The sequence below is a fragment of the Cupressus sempervirens genome, chromosome 4, assembly GCF_028749045.1.
Source record: "Cupressus sempervirens isolate cs-2001-9-10 chromosome 4, ASM2874904v1, whole genome shotgun sequence".
In the NCBI taxonomy this organism is placed as follows: Eukaryota; Viridiplantae; Streptophyta; class Pinopsida; order Cupressales; family Cupressaceae; genus Cupressus; species Cupressus sempervirens.
The window spans coordinates 450773083-450791960 of NC_143121.1; positions in this window are offsets into that span (position 1 = coordinate 450773083).

Sequence of the window (18878 nt, forward strand, 5' to 3'; positions counted from 1 at the left end):
GGAAAAAATAACCTTGTAGCGATATCTAAACCTAAAAAAGTAAAAACAAATATGTATCTAGTGGTGAAAACCTCCTTGAGGCACCTATAGATGAGGTACTTGGTAGTTTATTAAGCTATTTTCAATATAGATCTTTAGTTTTCATCAAACCTACACAGACTATCAACTTGGGGATAGAGGAATCTCTTAAAATTATACATGTGGCTCAATCACTGTTGTTAGGTCTTGATTTAATAGATTTAAAGATAACCAAAAAACTAGACCAATACATCTAAGGCTAGCAAAGTCCTATGATGGATGCACTTTACTGCTGATCTTGGGCCAACTATAAGGCATAATTCCTTCTTCTTCTTTAGGCCCTGAAAGACCTAGGTAGGTGAACCTCATATTCTTTATATGTTATCAATGTAAAGGAATACAACTAAATCTAGATAACAGACAAAACCCCTTAATCTTCTATGTTTATGCAAGCATTCATGTTCATGAAATAGCTAATAATAGAGCACATGAACCTGATAAACCAAGTGAGGGAAAACTCTTTTAATTAATTAAACATAAAGGAAAAAGATATTCAATTAAAATTTTGAATCTCAACTTAACCCAAGTATGTAATAGCAAAGAACATGAAATCTCCAAGCTAACTAGTCCCTTATCCATTGGGCATCAACTAAACCTCAACATACACATGGGCACCTGAAGTATACTCTTATATCTAAACATCTGATTTATCTATATGACTTGCAGATAGACATCAATCTTCATAAAAACTTTCATACTTATGATAATATCCTACGGGTGTAACCTGCAACCCAATCAAGGTAAACAAGCATTTACTTGGCTTCTTTGTTCCAATAAAAGGTTTATCCAAACATACAACCTTAAAGGATTGTAAATAAGTTTAAGCTCTTTATTCTTAAATACAAAGGATTGCAGATAACAGAGGAAGGAGATGAGAATCAGAATGAAACTAAGGAAAATGAAGCTTTTGTATTAATTTCATTGAAACCAATACATTATCTGCATGTCAAAACTTAGAAAATACAAAATGAATGACTATATAATATGAATTTCTTCAAAAGAAAAATATACTATGCTACTCATAACGAAGGAATACTGAGAAATAGTCAAGAAAATCTCCAACTCTGGAACCTATCTAGTCTCACAATAATGAGAAAATTTCAAAAATTGGAACTAATAAAAAGAGTAGAGAAGAAAAATATATAGAAGTGAAGATATTTTAGGATCTGGAATCTAAAATTGACATGTGTCCCCACAAAAATTATCTTCAATCTAATGTTGTTGAAATTGATCTTCCTTCATCTTCTTTTAATCAAACACCATAAAAGATGTAGAAAAATATCTAATATATCCCCTCAAAAGAAATCAGAAAAATATCTATTGAAGAAATATTAGATACACATCATAAATTGTGCTAGAGCTTCAAAATTGATTTTGACCTTTCACTTCTGCTTTTTCCATGAAATTCAACTTTATTATTAGCAAAAACATGATTACTTCCAACTTTCTTTAAAACAATCAAATCATCCTTAAAGATGCTAATGAAATAAAAAATGATGAAAATCTAGCTATATTTTATCCCATTTCCTTCTGAAAACATCAAATTTGCATTTGCATTGAGATTGTCCCAAGAATCCAAATCCTCATGTAGTTGCTTCGAGGGAATACCTATACAAAAACTGATTGCAGAAATGTAAAATTCATCTCTTCCCAGTTTCATCAATATATTACATTGTACATTTCAGATTAAAAACATGCCTCTAAGGTTGATTGAAAATTTTAGGGCCCAGGCCATGAACAGAGAAAAAAATGAAAAATTTAAAGATCATATAGTCAAAGCTATATAAAATTTTAAATATCATTTAAATCTTTCAAGTATTTGAATTTCATGTGTTCATACTAGAAAAAATTGATTTAAAACTTTATTTGATCCTTTTCCATTTTCCTTTTATCCATTCCAATCCTCTAGCACCAAGTGTCATATTCCCATTTATCATCACCACAATAATATACATTTGAAATATATGAGTGAATCGTAACATCTTATCATTAATTCTTGAGCCTTCTGATCCTACAATTTGGCAATTTTGGAACATCTTAAATTAAAAAATTTCATCTCCCAACCATACAACATAGTCGTAACATTGGAACACTTCATATTGACTCTCCCAACCATACGACATTATAATGACTACATTAATCTATTAATCCATGTTTGGCATAGCATCTCTGCATTAATATTTAATCTACCTGACAATACGATGGGCATATAATCGTAATATCTCAAAGCTTTAAAATTTACCTTTCGATCTCACATCAATGGTAATGGGTCCCATCGTGTTGTCATATCCCTCTTCTCTTTATGTCTCAATCTCACAACTCTTGGAAAGTCAAAATTGTTGACTTCACATGCTAGCTGGTTGGATGGGTCCCTCCATGTGTGCATCCACATTTTCCTCAAGCAGATTGCTCAAGTTATTTACACAACCTAGCATTCATTATTATAAAACTGCAATAGTCTGATCTCACCAAGAATGTGGGACAATGTGATTGGCAACTTCATCTACTACTTCTCTAGTAAGACACACATCTATCCTCCATTTGATACATCTACTGTATACATTATCAAGAATCCTTGAAAAAAAAAAAACAAAATTATATGATGCTACCATAGCACATACCTCCCAAACATGCCTCTTGCAATTGTGGGTTCATGTGATACATTGAAGATTGTTGCAGATCCTGCAACTTTGTGGGCTTCCTCTATCATATTATTTTATGCTATGAATGCTCTTCTTTCTAACATTGTGGGTTCATCTTTCCACTTATTGTGCATGACCTGCAAGTCATCGTTGTGGACCTTTGTCTTCAACTGCCCCCATAGACCCTCTTGTTGTGGGCTTCCTTTTTCATCTTGGTCATGGGTTGTGTTTATGATGTTTTCCCCTACCTCCTACTGGCACCCCTGCTCCTCATGTACATTGGTGCTCTTTTTTCTCATGTCATTGTTATGGATGCTTTGTCCCCTACCTTTTGGCTTGTATCGACTGATAAAAAATCCCTTTGGTCATGGGGGGATCTGTCTTCATTAACGTGCTAGACTTGGACTTCATTCACATGTCATGCCCCCCACACTCTATAATCTCTTCCAACACAATGGTAATTCATTCACTTACATGGATTATTCCTCTCATACCCTTCCAATTAGCTTTTCATCTTTTATGTGGAAATCCCCTTGCATGTTGCAGCTTCATTCTCACCATGGAGACCCCTGCTGATGGATTGGTGTTATTTTTTTCTACCCTGTATGTGTACTCAATTTCCTACAATATGGGGATCATTCTGAGTTCATCCATGTTGCATTTTTATTTAGCTTTTCATATAATTACTCTTCCTTCATGGTTCAAAACTACCTTAGGGAGGGGAAAAAGATGGGAAAGAAAGATTTTCTTATATCTTTTTCCATTGATCTTTGACTTGGTTAGTCAAAATAATATTATTTTGCAACCACCCCTTTGGCTTAGGCTCAAAATTCAGTATGATCAACATGTGAATGACAAATATCTTATGATGCAAATTGGGTCACAAAGTGGCCCAGCCAAAAAAAAAAACATTAGAACCCAATCACCTGAACTGTACAATTGACCCACTGAGCACCTTATTGATTGAATTCACAATTCATCATTGATTGAATACTTTATATCTCATTTTTATCTTTTCATGCAAACTATGACAAATCATGCCAAGAAGTTCTCTGACTGGCCATAAAAATTGACCCAAACAGGTAACCAAGCTCTAAAAGTTGGCAAGCCAATACTTTGTTTTACATTCTTGCATCCTAACAGATCATTTCACATGATGATCATCCACTCAAAATATATTAACATTCAAAGTTGCCTAATCGAAAATACCTGCAAACCAACATGCTAGAAAACCATTAAATGTGTTTGGTTTGAGCTTCGGAAATAGGGTAAACAAATGCTTGAGGGTAAAACAATTGGGGAATAGTTCATTTCCATGAGGAGAAAATAATTCAATGATTTGGGCTCATGATGAATCATAGGACACATTTGGCGACATCCAAAATGGGCTACTCAAAGTTGCAAGACTGCAAACATCGGTAGAAAAGTGTTTTTTGCAAATGGAACGAACCTAGGATAGTGTGAAGATGGATTCATCAAGGTTTAAAAACTAGAAGACTTGAAGGATTTTTAGAGTAAAATGTAGTGGTATAAACCATTTGATCCAAGTAATCATGGATTCAAAGTTACGACATCCCAAATAGGGGTACTAACCAATCTGCATTTTGTGACACCAGTAAAAGTTATAAATTACATTCGGAGTCACATTGAAAACTAATCAAATAGATTCATCACAAGCTCAAATCTAAAGGTAGAAAGTGTGAAACCTCTAGAATGCAATACAAAAGGAATTTTCTCAATAATGTCAAATGGATCAAAGTTGTAATCAGTCAAATAGGGCTTCCGAGATTTTTGAGAAATATGCATCAGCATGAGAGAGACAAGTAGCCAACTTTGAGGGACTCAAAACCTAATCAAAACATATCAAAATGACTCAAAAATTGAAGCATAGGTTTTTTGATATGTATATTAAACAATCCCAAAGTAGTGAGTCATGAAACATTACTGGGTACAAGATATTCAAAGGAAAATTGGACTTCCTAGCACTATTTGACACTTAGGCAAAAAAATGCAGAGTTGAACACTACTCAAAATAGAACTTTGCAGAATGAAACAAAATGTCATTTTATCATTATAGAATGCATAAAAATGCTAAATGAAAGGTGTTAGAAACATAAAACACCTCTTAGGCATTAATACGATAGTCGGGTACATAAGAAAGAAAATGTGCCTATAGGGCTAAAAGAAACTCAAATTTTGGAATTGTACTCAAACTACGAAATGCAAATTTGAGTCCCATCAACTGTCGCCTAAAGAAAAGGAGAATTTTACAAAATTCTTTCAAAATAAGAAGATCAATTTTTCATGGACATACTCAAATATGCTAGGACTTGATAGAAAACTTATCGTGCATCACTTATCTATCTCTCCTAGTTAAAACCTATTAAACAAAAACTAAGAAAGATGCATCCACATGTGGCCCTCTTGGTCAAAGAAGAGTTGGAAAAAATCCTAAGTGAAAAATTTGTTAGAGCTATTGACAATGAAAAATGGATTGCCAACATTCAACCTATGTCTAAACATGATAAATCCATTTGAGTTTGTATTGATTTAGAGATCTAAACAAAGCATGCCCAAAGGATGACTTTCCACTACCTAACATAGACATGATAGTGGACATGAGGATTGGTTATGAAATGTACTCCCTCATGGATGGCTTTTAGAGGCATAACCAATTTAAGATTGCTCCAACTAATCAAGAAAAGACATCCTTCACATGTGCATGGGTATGTTCTACTAGAATGTCATGCCCTTTGGGCCCAAAATTACTGGTGCTACCTATCAAAGAGCAATGACCACCATCTTCCATGAAAATATGGAAGACTATGTGGATGACACATTGGCTAAATATAGAAAGCAAGATACACATCTTGAAGACCCTAGTCTAATATTGGACTATATGGAACAATTTCAACTTAGGCTAAACCCAAAAAAGTGTGCCTTTGGTGTCACTTTTGGAAATTTTCTAGGCTGCATTGTATCAGCAAAAAGCATTGAGGTCAATCCTAAAAAGGTCCAAGCTATCATAGAAATTCCTCCTCCAAGAAATATCTATCAACTTAGAAGTCTACAAGGATGTCTCCGATCCATTAGAAGATTCATTTCTCAGTTGACTGATAAAGCTCAATCTTTTAACAAGAATTTGCATAAAGGCTCTACTCATATCTAGAACGAAGATTGTCAACAAAGTCTAGACCAAATCAAAGGATACTTGGCTAAACCTTTAGTTTTGATGCCACATATTTTGAGAAAACCTTTGATCTTGTACATCTCAACTACAACATCTTCTCTAGGAGCATTATTAGCACAAAGTGATGAGACTGGTACAGAATGTGTTATATATTACATCAATAAAACTCTGGTGGCTTATGAAATGAACTACACCAGCATTGAGAAAGCCTACCTTACAATGGTCTTTGCTTCTCAAAAAATTTGACATTATATTTTGGAACATACAGTTCACCTAATTGCTAAAATTGATCCTATAAAATATTTGTTGAGCAAAGTTTCACTTAGTGATCATCTAGCTAAATGGATGATGATCCTTTTAGAATTTGACATTTAGTATGTTGAATGTAAAGCCATCAAGGGGTACACCATAGCTAACCAATTGGTTGATTATCCACTAGAGGATACAACACCCATGAAAATTGAGTTTCCAAATGCCTCAATTATGTACATCACTGAGAGAACTTGGAAAATGTTCTTTGACATTTCTCATGAACAAAATAGAACTAGAGTAGGTGTCTTGTTTATTTCCCCTCATGGTTATACAATCCCAAAATCATACAAACTCTTATTCCCTTGCATAAACAACATCGTAGAATATGAGGCATCAATAAATGGGATCAAAATGGCTCTTGAATAGAGAAATATTGAATTGCACATCTATGGAGATTACCAACTTGTTATAAATCAAGTGAACAATGAATATCAAACAAAGGATGACAAGTTGATACCTTACAAGAAGTTGTTCAATGCTCTAAGGAACTATTTCACTTTTATGACATTCCAGCAAATTCCTACAATTAGAAAACAAGGTTGTTGATGCTATGGCCACTCTACAATCTATCCTCCAACTACAAGAACATGAATCATAATTTGAATTCCTAGTGGAAGAACTATGTCATCCTTCCTATGATTCCTTAGATAACCAAGTGACTGCACTACTATAGGTCACAATTCCTCCCTCTACGTAGTTATCTTCTCTTACCTACATGATCACTTCATTCTTGAAACTCTCACTCAACCAAAAATGCCACCTTCACATTACACTTTGGTCTCTTGTGACCTATATAGGAAGAGTCTAGATAGAACTAGTTTAGAACTAGAAGAGTTTGGAAAGGCGCTAGCTAAAGTCTATGATAGCATTTGTGGGGCACATTCTAATGGCCTTGCACTTACTCAAAAATTGTTTAGGGCAAGTTATTACTCTCCAACCATGCAATATGATGTTGTTTGTTATGCCAACTCTAAAAAAATTTCAACTTCATGGCAACTTAATTCATGCTCTTGGATGTGAGCTAATTCCCACTATGAAATATTGACCATTTCAATAATGGGCCTTTGACTTGGTAGGAAAAATTCATCCAAGTTCATCTAGTGGTCACAAGTTCATCACCATAGCAACCAAGTATTTTACAAAATGGGTTGAAGTTGTGCCACTATCTACTGCTACAGGAAAACATGTTTCCCTATTTATACTAAACCACATCATTTTTTGTTATGGCTTTTCTTCCTCCATTGTTACTGATAATAGAGGACAATTCAAGAACAAGGACCTCAAACAACTGTGCAAAAAAATTAGAATAAAAAAATATTGGTCCTCTATCTACTACCCCCAAGGGAATGGCCAAGTCGAGGCCTCCAATAAAACATTTTTTAAAATAGTACACTGAACAGTTCTCAAGTTTGAGAAAGATCGGCACTTACATATAAATTCAGCACTTTGGGCCTACAAACTACCATTCATACTCCTATAGGGACCATGCTCTTTTCTCTAGTCTATGGTTCTTAGGTTATCCTCCCATTATAGTTTGAGATCCCTTTTTTGCATGTCTCCTTCATGGGTTGATAACTGATGAAGACCGTAGAGTTATGCAAGTAAAAAAGCTAGAGACTCTTGATGAACGCAACAAGGCTACTTTTGATCACATGAGGGATTATCAAAAATGCATATCTACTTAGTATACCAAGAAAGTTCATCCTTGTGTGTTTCAAGTAGGTGAACTTTTTCTTAGAGAGAATCCAAAAATTTAGCAGTAGAGAGAGCAAAAGGGAAAGTTAGAACCTAATTGGTTAAGCCTATACATTATCATAGTAGTATTTGGGTTTGGTGCTTATCAACTATCTACTCTTGAAGGGGAAGAACTTGTAGAGCCTATCAATGTCCTACATCTAAATAAGTTCTATGCTTAGAGGCTCACTGCTTAGTTCTTTTGTATATACTTATTGATCCTAAAAAAATCCTTAAAAAGCAAAAAATATCCTGAAAAAAAAAGGATCATCTTAGTGAAAACCTAACAATAGGCACTTTAATGTATCACCAAAAAAATTCAAAAATTCAAAAATACAAAAAAAAATGGAAAAGGTCCTAATAAAATTTGTCAAGTGGTGAAAACCTAGAAACAAGCGCTACTTGAGACCCTTGCACCTATGTCTATCAGTCTCAATCACTCACTCTACAACACATATCCTAGCTTGGAATTTTTTCTTGTCCTTGACTTGGGGGCACAATAGGTTATTCTATTTGAGGTATCCTTGTGCATTAGGGTTTCTTTGGAAATTCATGAAATAGTGTTTTTTAAAACTACACCCCCCTCCCACCTTGACATCAATTATTTTCAACACTTTTTAGATATTCTACCTATAGTATCCAATGTTGGGATACTTCTCACTATCATAATCAAGTCTTGAAGAAGTGGCCAAGTGACTTACACACACACACACACTTAAACATTTGAATGACTGAGCTCTGATGAAATTTATCTACTTTGTGTATTCTCTATGATGATTTCTTTGCTATGTTCCCTCCCTAATAGTCTTTCAAGGATGTCATGGACTTTAAGACCAATGGCATGGGGCATTTTTTGTTGCTTTCTACTTGTGGGTATACTTTTTATGTCTACAATGTTTAAAGCATTCATGCTTGTCCTATTCGACACTTTGACTTGCAAATGTATCATCCTTGATTATTTTTTGTAAGACCACACTCGGGGGTTATCCTAGTGCTTATGCCTTGATACAGGTGTAATCTTGCTATATTAAAACTAGGAAGTCTAATCACATAGTCATCTTGACTTGCATGTTTGTGATGTTTAGATTGAATTTTCACATTCCTATTTGATATCGATCATATTCATATCCTTATAGTTACACGAATGATGGTTGTATGATCTCATGATGTCCCTAATAAATGTTCAATGATGAAACTAGAGTCTAAATGTTATGTGTTTCTTGCTAGTAAACCACTTTGCATATTAGCTTGCATTATAGGTTCATTCTCTAACTTAGTCTTGCATGTCTACATAGGGGAGAGCGCTCTCTTCATCTTTTCATGGACATATCAGCTAACTACTTTCATATCTTTCATCACTTTCTTCTTGATCATGTCTTTTCATCTTCATGATCTTTCACTTTACCTCTTTGTTATCTTGTCATCACAAGGGGTTAATCTAAAAATCACATTTGATCTATCCAAGTGTTACATGTTTCAAAAACATAAGTCTATATCATACACATGAGAGCTAAACATCATACATGAGAGAGATTCATGAACACATTAACATGATCATATCAACATGAACATAAAAGCAACACGTACATGAGCAAGAAACTAAAATATCACATGACAACTTAAAATGCTAAAACATCCATCACAATGAGGTAAGTACACAAAATTTGTCAATCAAATCTAGTATCTCATATATATCAATGTGTCACAATACATATACAAATGTGGGATCCACAATCTAGATATCTATCTCAAAAATACATGGAGTACAAATCAAAAATTGTCAAAATTGTTAGCCTCAACCTATGACTGACTCACACCCTCTACAACTAGTGGTGGCCCTGGTGGTGGAGCCTATCTCCTATCTAGTGCCTACACTAAACCCTCTAATCTCCTAGCTCTCTCTGAGTAAATAGGTTATTGTCAGTTCGTAGGGACTACATCAATATATACCCCATGATAGTAGGCTACCTTGGTTATCTATCACTCCATCTCTCATCATGTCTCTGCTAAATCATTTCTAATATATCAGTCTTGTCCATCAGCCTCTTCCTATGCATCCACTAGTTGTTGGTCTCACACAGGAATGGTCACTTGAGCTACCTATAGCTTAGCCTCTAGAGCTCAAATCTTAGCATCTTAGTCATCTCCCCCTTGATTGTCTCCTCTGCTTGCACCTCCACTTGCACTACTCTCTACTACCTTAGTGGCATCTCCTCCTCCTCCCTCATGACCTATGCTCGTGTGTGTATGATCGCCGATAGGGAACTACTCCCGAGCTCCATCTATCTCCTCCCTTTTCTTCCTCCTCTCCTCCACCTCCATCTCCTTTGTGTCTTGTTGCTATAGGTAGAGAATCTAGCTCTATAAATCAAGGGAATGAATGCCTCTACCTCTCATATAGGTATCTTGGGTCTACCCCTACACCTACTACATCTAATAATCCCAACATGTCTAAACTAAGGTTTTTGTCTCTAAGATAGTTGTCTGATAGTCTAACATGGGCAACCTGCCTCGTGCCTCATCTGAGTGGAACTGAGCATAGGTCATTGTCTCTATCAAGACTACCTATCACTCTACAAATTTCCACCATGATTGGCTAGTCACAAACTACTCCACTATCTCTAAGTGTTAGCCCACCAATAGTCTATTGCATCGCATATAATCTAGCTCCTAAGAGCCAAACCATCTATGGCACTCTCGATACAACCACCACTTGAATGTTGTAAACTCATCAAAAATCTATTGATAATGCGTAAAATCTCCACTATGGGTTTGTGGTACAAACCCTATATATCTAAAGATGTAGGGTTGGTTACACTCTCATGGTTGAACCAGTGGTCAAATGACAGCAATGTGCTCCCATGCTCATATATGTGCTAGAACTACTCTGCATGCCCAAGAGTGTCCCTCGTGATATACAACCTCATGCAGCTCATGATAAATATCTACAAGGATTTCTAGTCCCTGTGCCATCCTATGAGGCCGTGCAATCAAATCTACCACCAGTCTACCCCATCCCAATGGGAAGCCCTTCTAGCTCCTGTTAGTAACTAGAGCCTATGCCAACAACAAACATAACAAATACAGCAATTAGTAATTAGTGCCATACTCATCAATGAGTCAATTCCAACTTAGATGGTAGTCTAGGATGGTAACATCTTGGAACATGTCTTGCATCACTACTCTCCCCTTTGTCAAGGTTTTATCATAGTATACCTATGACATATAATCAAATCTTGCATCAACATACCTCACATGGATATCAAAAACCTAAAAATATAAAACAAAAATCAAACTTAGAAATCATAGGATCACCATGATAGGGTACTCGAATGATGCAATACACATCCTCTAAATGGATGGTCACCTCTCCAGTAGGCAAGTGGAAGGTGTTGTGCTTGCTATGCCATAGCTTGACTAGCACAGTCAACATTGCATATATGGGGCATCTTCATAACCCACCTCAACCCCATGCTCGCTATGGCCACCCACTCACCATCATCAAGGTATTGTAAAACTCACAACCCCACAACTTTGGGGACTCTTATGTGAAGCACTGGAAACACAATCTGCAACACAGAATACGAAAACATTAGTAAACAACAAAAAAATACCAAAAATAGACTGTGTGACATTTCTTGCTATATCTAGGTGACATAATATGATGATCAAACATTGTGTGACATTTTTTAATATACCCTTGCGATACATTTTTGTTGGGCAGCATTTTGTATTGGTCCAAGCAACATTTGGGTATGGTCCATGTGACAAACATTAAACTACCTATGCGATATATTTTTCAATGTGAAGTATTGTGTGATATTTTTCAAAGTACCTATGTGATGTTTTAAAAAAAATTGCATGATATTCCATATTTAACCTCTAAAACATGTGAAAAAATCTTATTAATGCTCAAAAAAGTGGAAAAAATTTGAAAACTTATTGGCACCTCATAGTGGGTTGGTCAGTTGTGCAACCAACTATGCTCAAAATGGTGTCGATCAGTGGGAATGTTCACCAATTTCATAATGCTCTCTTGACCAATCACAAGCTCTCAAAAATCACAAAAGCCAAAATGATTTTAAAATGACACTTGGACCCCTTGTATAATCATCTAACCTTATTTTGACCCATTTTTCAAACTCCTTAGAATTCTGTGAAAATTGAAACCCTAGCTAATTTTGATGTCCTCAATGTATTTTTAGGACTAAAATCAAAATTTGAGTTCATCTTGATATTCAAAATTGTTTTTTAATATTCTACCTTCTTCTATGTAATTAGTTGACCTTTTAAGGTCTAATCTCTGAATCATTGTTGGGGAATCTTCATTTCTTCATGTCTTCATCATTTCTACACTTCATGTCTACTATAATTCACAACTTTCATCTCTAAATCATCTTTTCTAATTGATATGACCTAATTTTCATGTTGTATCCTTTGTGGTCAACTCTATACAAACTAGGGCATTCTATCATTTGTGTATAGTCACTATTTGGTTCTAATCATCTATCTATCATTATGGACTTTTCTATATCTCAATTTACTCATTTCTACATCTCCCTTACCTCATTTTGATTTGGATCCCAAGGGGGGCAAAAATACTCTATCATCACTTGCTATAGCTATCCATTTCTCAGGAGCATATGTTTGATCTTTTCATTTTCTCTCGATCTATCTACTTTGCTTGGTGTTAACATTCTTCTTGAATTCTAACATTGTCTCTTTCCTACTACTCAGTATTATCACTATCAAGTTGTAAATTCAAGATTGGCTACCTCTTTTTGTATTTCATTCTTTAGAATTAGATATATCTATCTATCCCTACCTACTTGGCTTCTATTTTCTTTGACATAATGTGTTCCCATATTGATCACACATTAGCAAAATAGGGGCAAATGTAATCACCTAAAAATGGTCACCTAGACTATTAGCCCCCTTCTCAGTATTTTGGCTAAATTAATTAGTCATTTACCTAAACCAAATTGCTAGTAATTACTTAATTTGATTATAACCTATAGTTTGACTATGATATCCTAAGTTCACTATTTGATTAAAAGAATATGTCCCCTTTTAATTAAATAAAAGACCCCATTCTTCTCACCCACTTAAAGTGCACACATAAAGCATTGTTTCTATTTTACATATTATAGGAAAAGACTCTTTTTGTCTCATATGCAAAGTCAACTTTTATTTTAGTGGTTGACTTGTGTGTGCATGTGAATCACTTCTATTTTCAAACTCCACCCTTGATCTTTCATCATCTTGACCTTGATCTCTACTGTATGTATGGCTTTAAAAGAAAGAGCTCTCCCCTTTTCATAGGATCCATCTTTTGAAGTATTGTTATGCTACAAGATTTCTAACAGGTTTCTTTGGAGCTTTGTGGAGAACTTCTCATCCCTTATCTGATTATAACTTCTATTTTTTCAATAATCTAAGATCACATAGCATAACTACGTTGGTTGTAACACTTGCACTCCTATCACTATAGCTTCATTTTTCATTTCATCTTAGCTTACTTCATATTGTCATTGCATCCTTGAGGAACTCCTTGTGGACATTTGCATTCTTGCATCTTGTCTTTGGAACCTCCCATTTCATGGCTTACTAGCAAGAAGAGTATCTGTAAGACTCAGTTGAGACCCTTCATATTTGAATCATACTCTCTTGGACTTCATGGATAGGGAGCTCCAAGCTGACATCTAAGCATTCTGAACTCATGGAATCGCTTGGATAGAAGGGTTTAGAGTGTGAATCTTTTGAGTGTACAATATACACCTAAAAATGGACTCACGTCTAGTAGTAAGTATCCCATGACTCAAAAGAATTATCAATTCAAAGGGTCCAATATTAAAGAACAAAGTATGCCAAAACCATTTCATGTCACAGAAATTTCTAAAGGTCATGACCTTGGTCCTAAAGTTCACTCTTAAATAATTTGTATCCCTTCCAAATCTATATCCAAATGTATACCTCCTCCTTCAACCCTTCAGTCCATTTCAAGTCCATATGTTCCTCCACCCACTACTTCACAATCCACTTACCCTTTCCTATATGTAGGTCAACAAAGGCTCACATCTTGGATAACCCTCCACCAATTTAAAATTCACCCACACAATTCCTATCCATCCACGAATTTCGTTCCATCTACAATTAATTTTGATGCCAAGCATAAGATCAATAATTCAAGGGATCCACATGTATTCAATGATCAACATGTCCAATCTAATTGACATTTGAATACAAAGAAAAATATGATCCAAACAGAACAAGAAATATCAAAAAGGCCCCAAAGTCCCATCAATCAAAAAGAAAAGTCCAAAGAAATATGGGTTCCTAAATATCTTTTCCAAACAATGCAATCAAAAGACCCACAAAATAATAAGAAATCAAAGTCAAAATATATGTGGATTCCCAAAAAGCTTCTTGAAGCACAAACTCCTAAGGAAAGACCAAATTTGGCATCCAAATTTGATATCCCTCTATTGATAATTATTTCACCTTCCAAATCCATTTTGTGTCCTTAGGTCCCAAAATCTATATTTTTTCCTTTGCCAAATCTGAAATCTCATTTTCCTCCATCATTCCTTCACCCTTCAAGGTGTGTGTCAATGTTTTTATTGCATCCATTTCCATCCACTAAACATCAATCCTTCTCCAATTCTCTCTATCCTCCACATTTTCCTATCCTTTCATCAAGCCTATCCAATCTCTAGCGTGAATCCTTTCCATCCCCAATTTTTATTACCCTACTAATATCTTTGAGCCTACTATAATAGTCATATTCAATTATTATATACCTTTCAAGAGATATATTCAAAGAATAAAGGTGCTTGATTCCTTCATCCATGTCATTTCATCTATCTGTTGTCTTCCGAAAAGTGTCAAAAAGTCAAAGAAATGGGGAAAAAAAAAAGAATAAAGAATAAAGAGAAATCATTTCATCCAATAGTGAAAACTTGGTAAATAGGCACTTTGAGCAAGTACCATGATGAAAACCTAGAAAAAAGGCATCATGCATAGTCTATGAACATATTGCATTCCATACTTGGTGGTAGGTTTTACTCATATTATCCCCATCATTTCCTCCATCATCATATGTCCATCGCATCACTTATCCTATGAGCATGCACATTTCCTACTTTCCCAACTTTGATATTGACAAGGATATAGATCTCCCTAGAAGAACATCCTATCCTATCTACTTTACACTATCATGTCCCCTTGGTCCAATTTTTCCTATCCTATGATAGCCTCAAGTCCATATGATCTCCCTGTCCATTATATATATTTCTTGTCGTCGAATATCCTATCATTTTCCTATAACAATCCCTATCTTGATCTTGATGAAACTAAGGACACAAAATGCAAAACATATGTTCAACAACCTCTTTGACATTTCCATTCATATGCATCGACTATCATCTAGTTCCCAAGTGTCAATAGTCTATCATTTTCATATCATGTCGTTGAGTCATAAAAAATGTCTTCTCATTCTATGGATAGTCCTATATCCTTCATAATTTGTCCATCTACGTTTCCATTCATCCATCCACAATTCACTTGCCTTGCTAGATACTTGGGGCAAATATTATTTTGTACTTACCTTAATGACCTAAAAAAAGGAAATATAATCTTAGTAAAAACTCATTTTTTTTTTTTTTAAAGTCCTAAAAAACTCAATAAAAATCATAAAATGTCTTGAAAAATCCCTAAAAATCATAAAATATCCTAAACAAAATGCTATAAATCAAATAGGAACCTAAGAAAAACCTAAAAATTGCAAAAAGTCCTTTAAAAACAAATCAAATATCTTTGAAAACCCAAAATAAATGAAAAATCTACCTAAAACTTTCAATAAACTTTGTACATGTTAACTATAAATAATCACTCATTTTTCTAAAACACTTGCACATGCAGATTTGTCCTTAAACAATGCTTCAACAAAATCATGCTTTGATGAGGTCCACATATAACTGCTTGAACCAACCTTCAACAATCAACCTGTCAATTATCAATCAAGCAAGAAAACTTTGAAATCCAAAAAATATTTAATAAAGCAAGTAATAATAGATTAGAATGGTTGTTAGATCATGCTATTTAGTGAGTGTTTTATTTTGATCATGTTCCTATGCTACACAATTATATAAATAGATTTATGAGAATGGCTAGGATGGTTCACGATCATTTTTATTTGTTTGTTTTTATTGTCCTTCTGGTAGTCTAGGGCATGACTCTATACCTTGGGGTAGATAAGGTCATTATCTATCTCCATCATGTTTATTTGTGCAAAAGGCTTGCATTTTCTCCTTGGCTCTCTATAACATGATGCATTGCATCCCATTTTCCATGTCAAAATAAATCTCATACGACATAAAGTACACCTATGAAAGTAAGATTCCTCACTCTTCTTAGTCTCATTGCCTTCTTCTACTAATATTTCTTTCATAAATATTTCTCCTCATCATCTATTATTTTTGAAAGATTTTCCTTGAGTCAATTTCTTGCCCAATGTTTTGAGGGGGCATCCTACCTCCTTTCAATTTCACTAGGGCATTGATCTTTTTCATTATTATTCTTGGACACAATACTCTTAATTGCATTATATCAAAGAGGGTGAAAATGTAGAAGCTCAAAAATGGTTCACATCTACTCTTTCATCACTTGTACATCCCAACTTGTCCCATTTTCTCATTTCAATAATATTGAGTTGTGATTTTGCATGATATTGAATGATAGAAATCATTTCAGATGTTTCTCTTGAAAATTTGATCAATGACCAACTCCAAGGTTTTGGATGGATATTTTTCAACCTACTGGTTATCTCAATTTAAGATAAATGTGTTTGTTCACAAGGAAGCATTTGCTGGTACCAACCAATTTGTACTCTTGTTGCTGAAATATAACCACAAAAGAGATATATTTTTGTATTTTCTATTTTTATGATGAATTTAGTTTATCAATGCAACTATATGAATTCCTATTTTAATTAAGTATTTGAAAAGAAAATAAAAAGATAAGAGTATCGAAAGAATAAAGAAAACAAATGAAAGGGAAATTCCTAATGGACATAAGCCAAAGTAACTACACCTCTTCAAATTAAATTATCAAAAGGATCTTGGTAGAAAACTAATGAAATTAGGTGCAAGGCTACCTCAAATCTACTAATGCAATCGTCGATGGAAACTTCAATAATAATTGAAACATTTCATTAAATCATGAGGCCATGGAAAGTGTGCTCACACAAGATAAAATAGTATGCAAGAACAATAATGATCCTTTCTCCAATTCATCAAAATAGTGGAATTTGTTAACATAAGATAAACACTAGAACTAAAAGATTACACAATCATAACAATGCAATAAAATCATTAGCTCCATTATTATTCATGATCATGAATTCACAAACATAATAAACTCTGGCAAGAATAACTACACTTAGAATGAAAGCACCAATAGCATATATTATTACATCAAAATAAAATCTTGGAGTACATATTACATCCATGTATTTAAAAGAAATCATCCCATCCCTTTGTGTTAGGAATGAGAACTCTTTTAATGCAAACCCATGCTAAAACCTAATAAAACAAAGCTAATTATATACAAATTGGCTCTATAAATGGTTCTAAGTGGGTCTTTACCCTTGTTTATATCAATTAATTGGTGTGTGAGCCTTTACATGACTCAAAACAATAAAAAAAGAAGAAGATACATAGAAGCCATGAGATGATTTGGAAGTCTCTTGGAGCTCTAAAAATAGAAGCTCAACCTTCTCTACGTGTCTCTCAGAGTCAAATCATCATTAAAATGTTTTTTTGATGAATGGAATGCTCTAGAATAGAAACTTCTTCTTTAAACTATTGGTGCACTTGCACACCTTGGTGATAGGACCCAAAAATCCAAAAATTGTTCTAAATGTCAAAACTAAAGTTCCAACATCTAGGTTTTCTTCCCTTTTATACCAAAATGATGTCTGGATATTTTCTTTTGAACATCTCTATTATATTTTCTACTTTTATATCATCCAAAAAATTCAATGAATCATACTTATTCTTAACTACTTATTGCTAGTTGCTTACTTCTATTCTTGTATCCACAAAATCCTCAAGCTTTGTGTCTAGTTCCAACAATGCTTCTTCAATTTTAAATGCTTATTGTACATCATTGTGACAAAGCATTTTCAAATGTATCTCTAAATTGTTGAACCATTGTTTTCATTAAGTAAATCTTGGTCTTTGTCTCATCTTCAAAAACCTCAAGGCTAGAGGCATTATAGTACTTATTCATTTCTAAAAATTGATCTTGAGCTTTATTCTTTATCTATTAAATACCTTCATGTAATTCCTCCATAACTTTACTCCATGAAAATATATTTTATATCCAATACTCTAATTTAGCTAGCTTCTCTACTAAGTATAACTCCATCAACATCCAATACCTTTTCCCCTTTATAGATCTGAGTGCTTGTAGATCATTATCCTAGGTATGCACTTCATCCATTAGCCCAAAATCTTGGTTTATAATATAAACCAATTTTTTTGCATTAGTATAGATGTTGTGTAATAGGTTCAAATTACCATGTATTATCTACACTCCCCTCTCCTCAAAATTGTGATGACATTGCTAACATGCATCCAAAAATGAATCCATCTATGGTTCTGCCTATTTCTTTTCCAATGTAGCTCCAAGAGTGATCTCAGAATTATCTATATCTATAGGTCCCACCACCTCATTCAAGTATCCTCTCAAAATCTCATTCTACTTCTAAAACATTATTAGCTCTCACTCATCTTTGTCATGTGTCTAAACACTTGCTTCAGGCCTATATTAATCAAGACCTTTATCATATCCATTGTGGGCTTTCCCAATATGACATCCTTCATTTGATATTCTTTAAAGTCAACTCTTTGGTGTTGGCA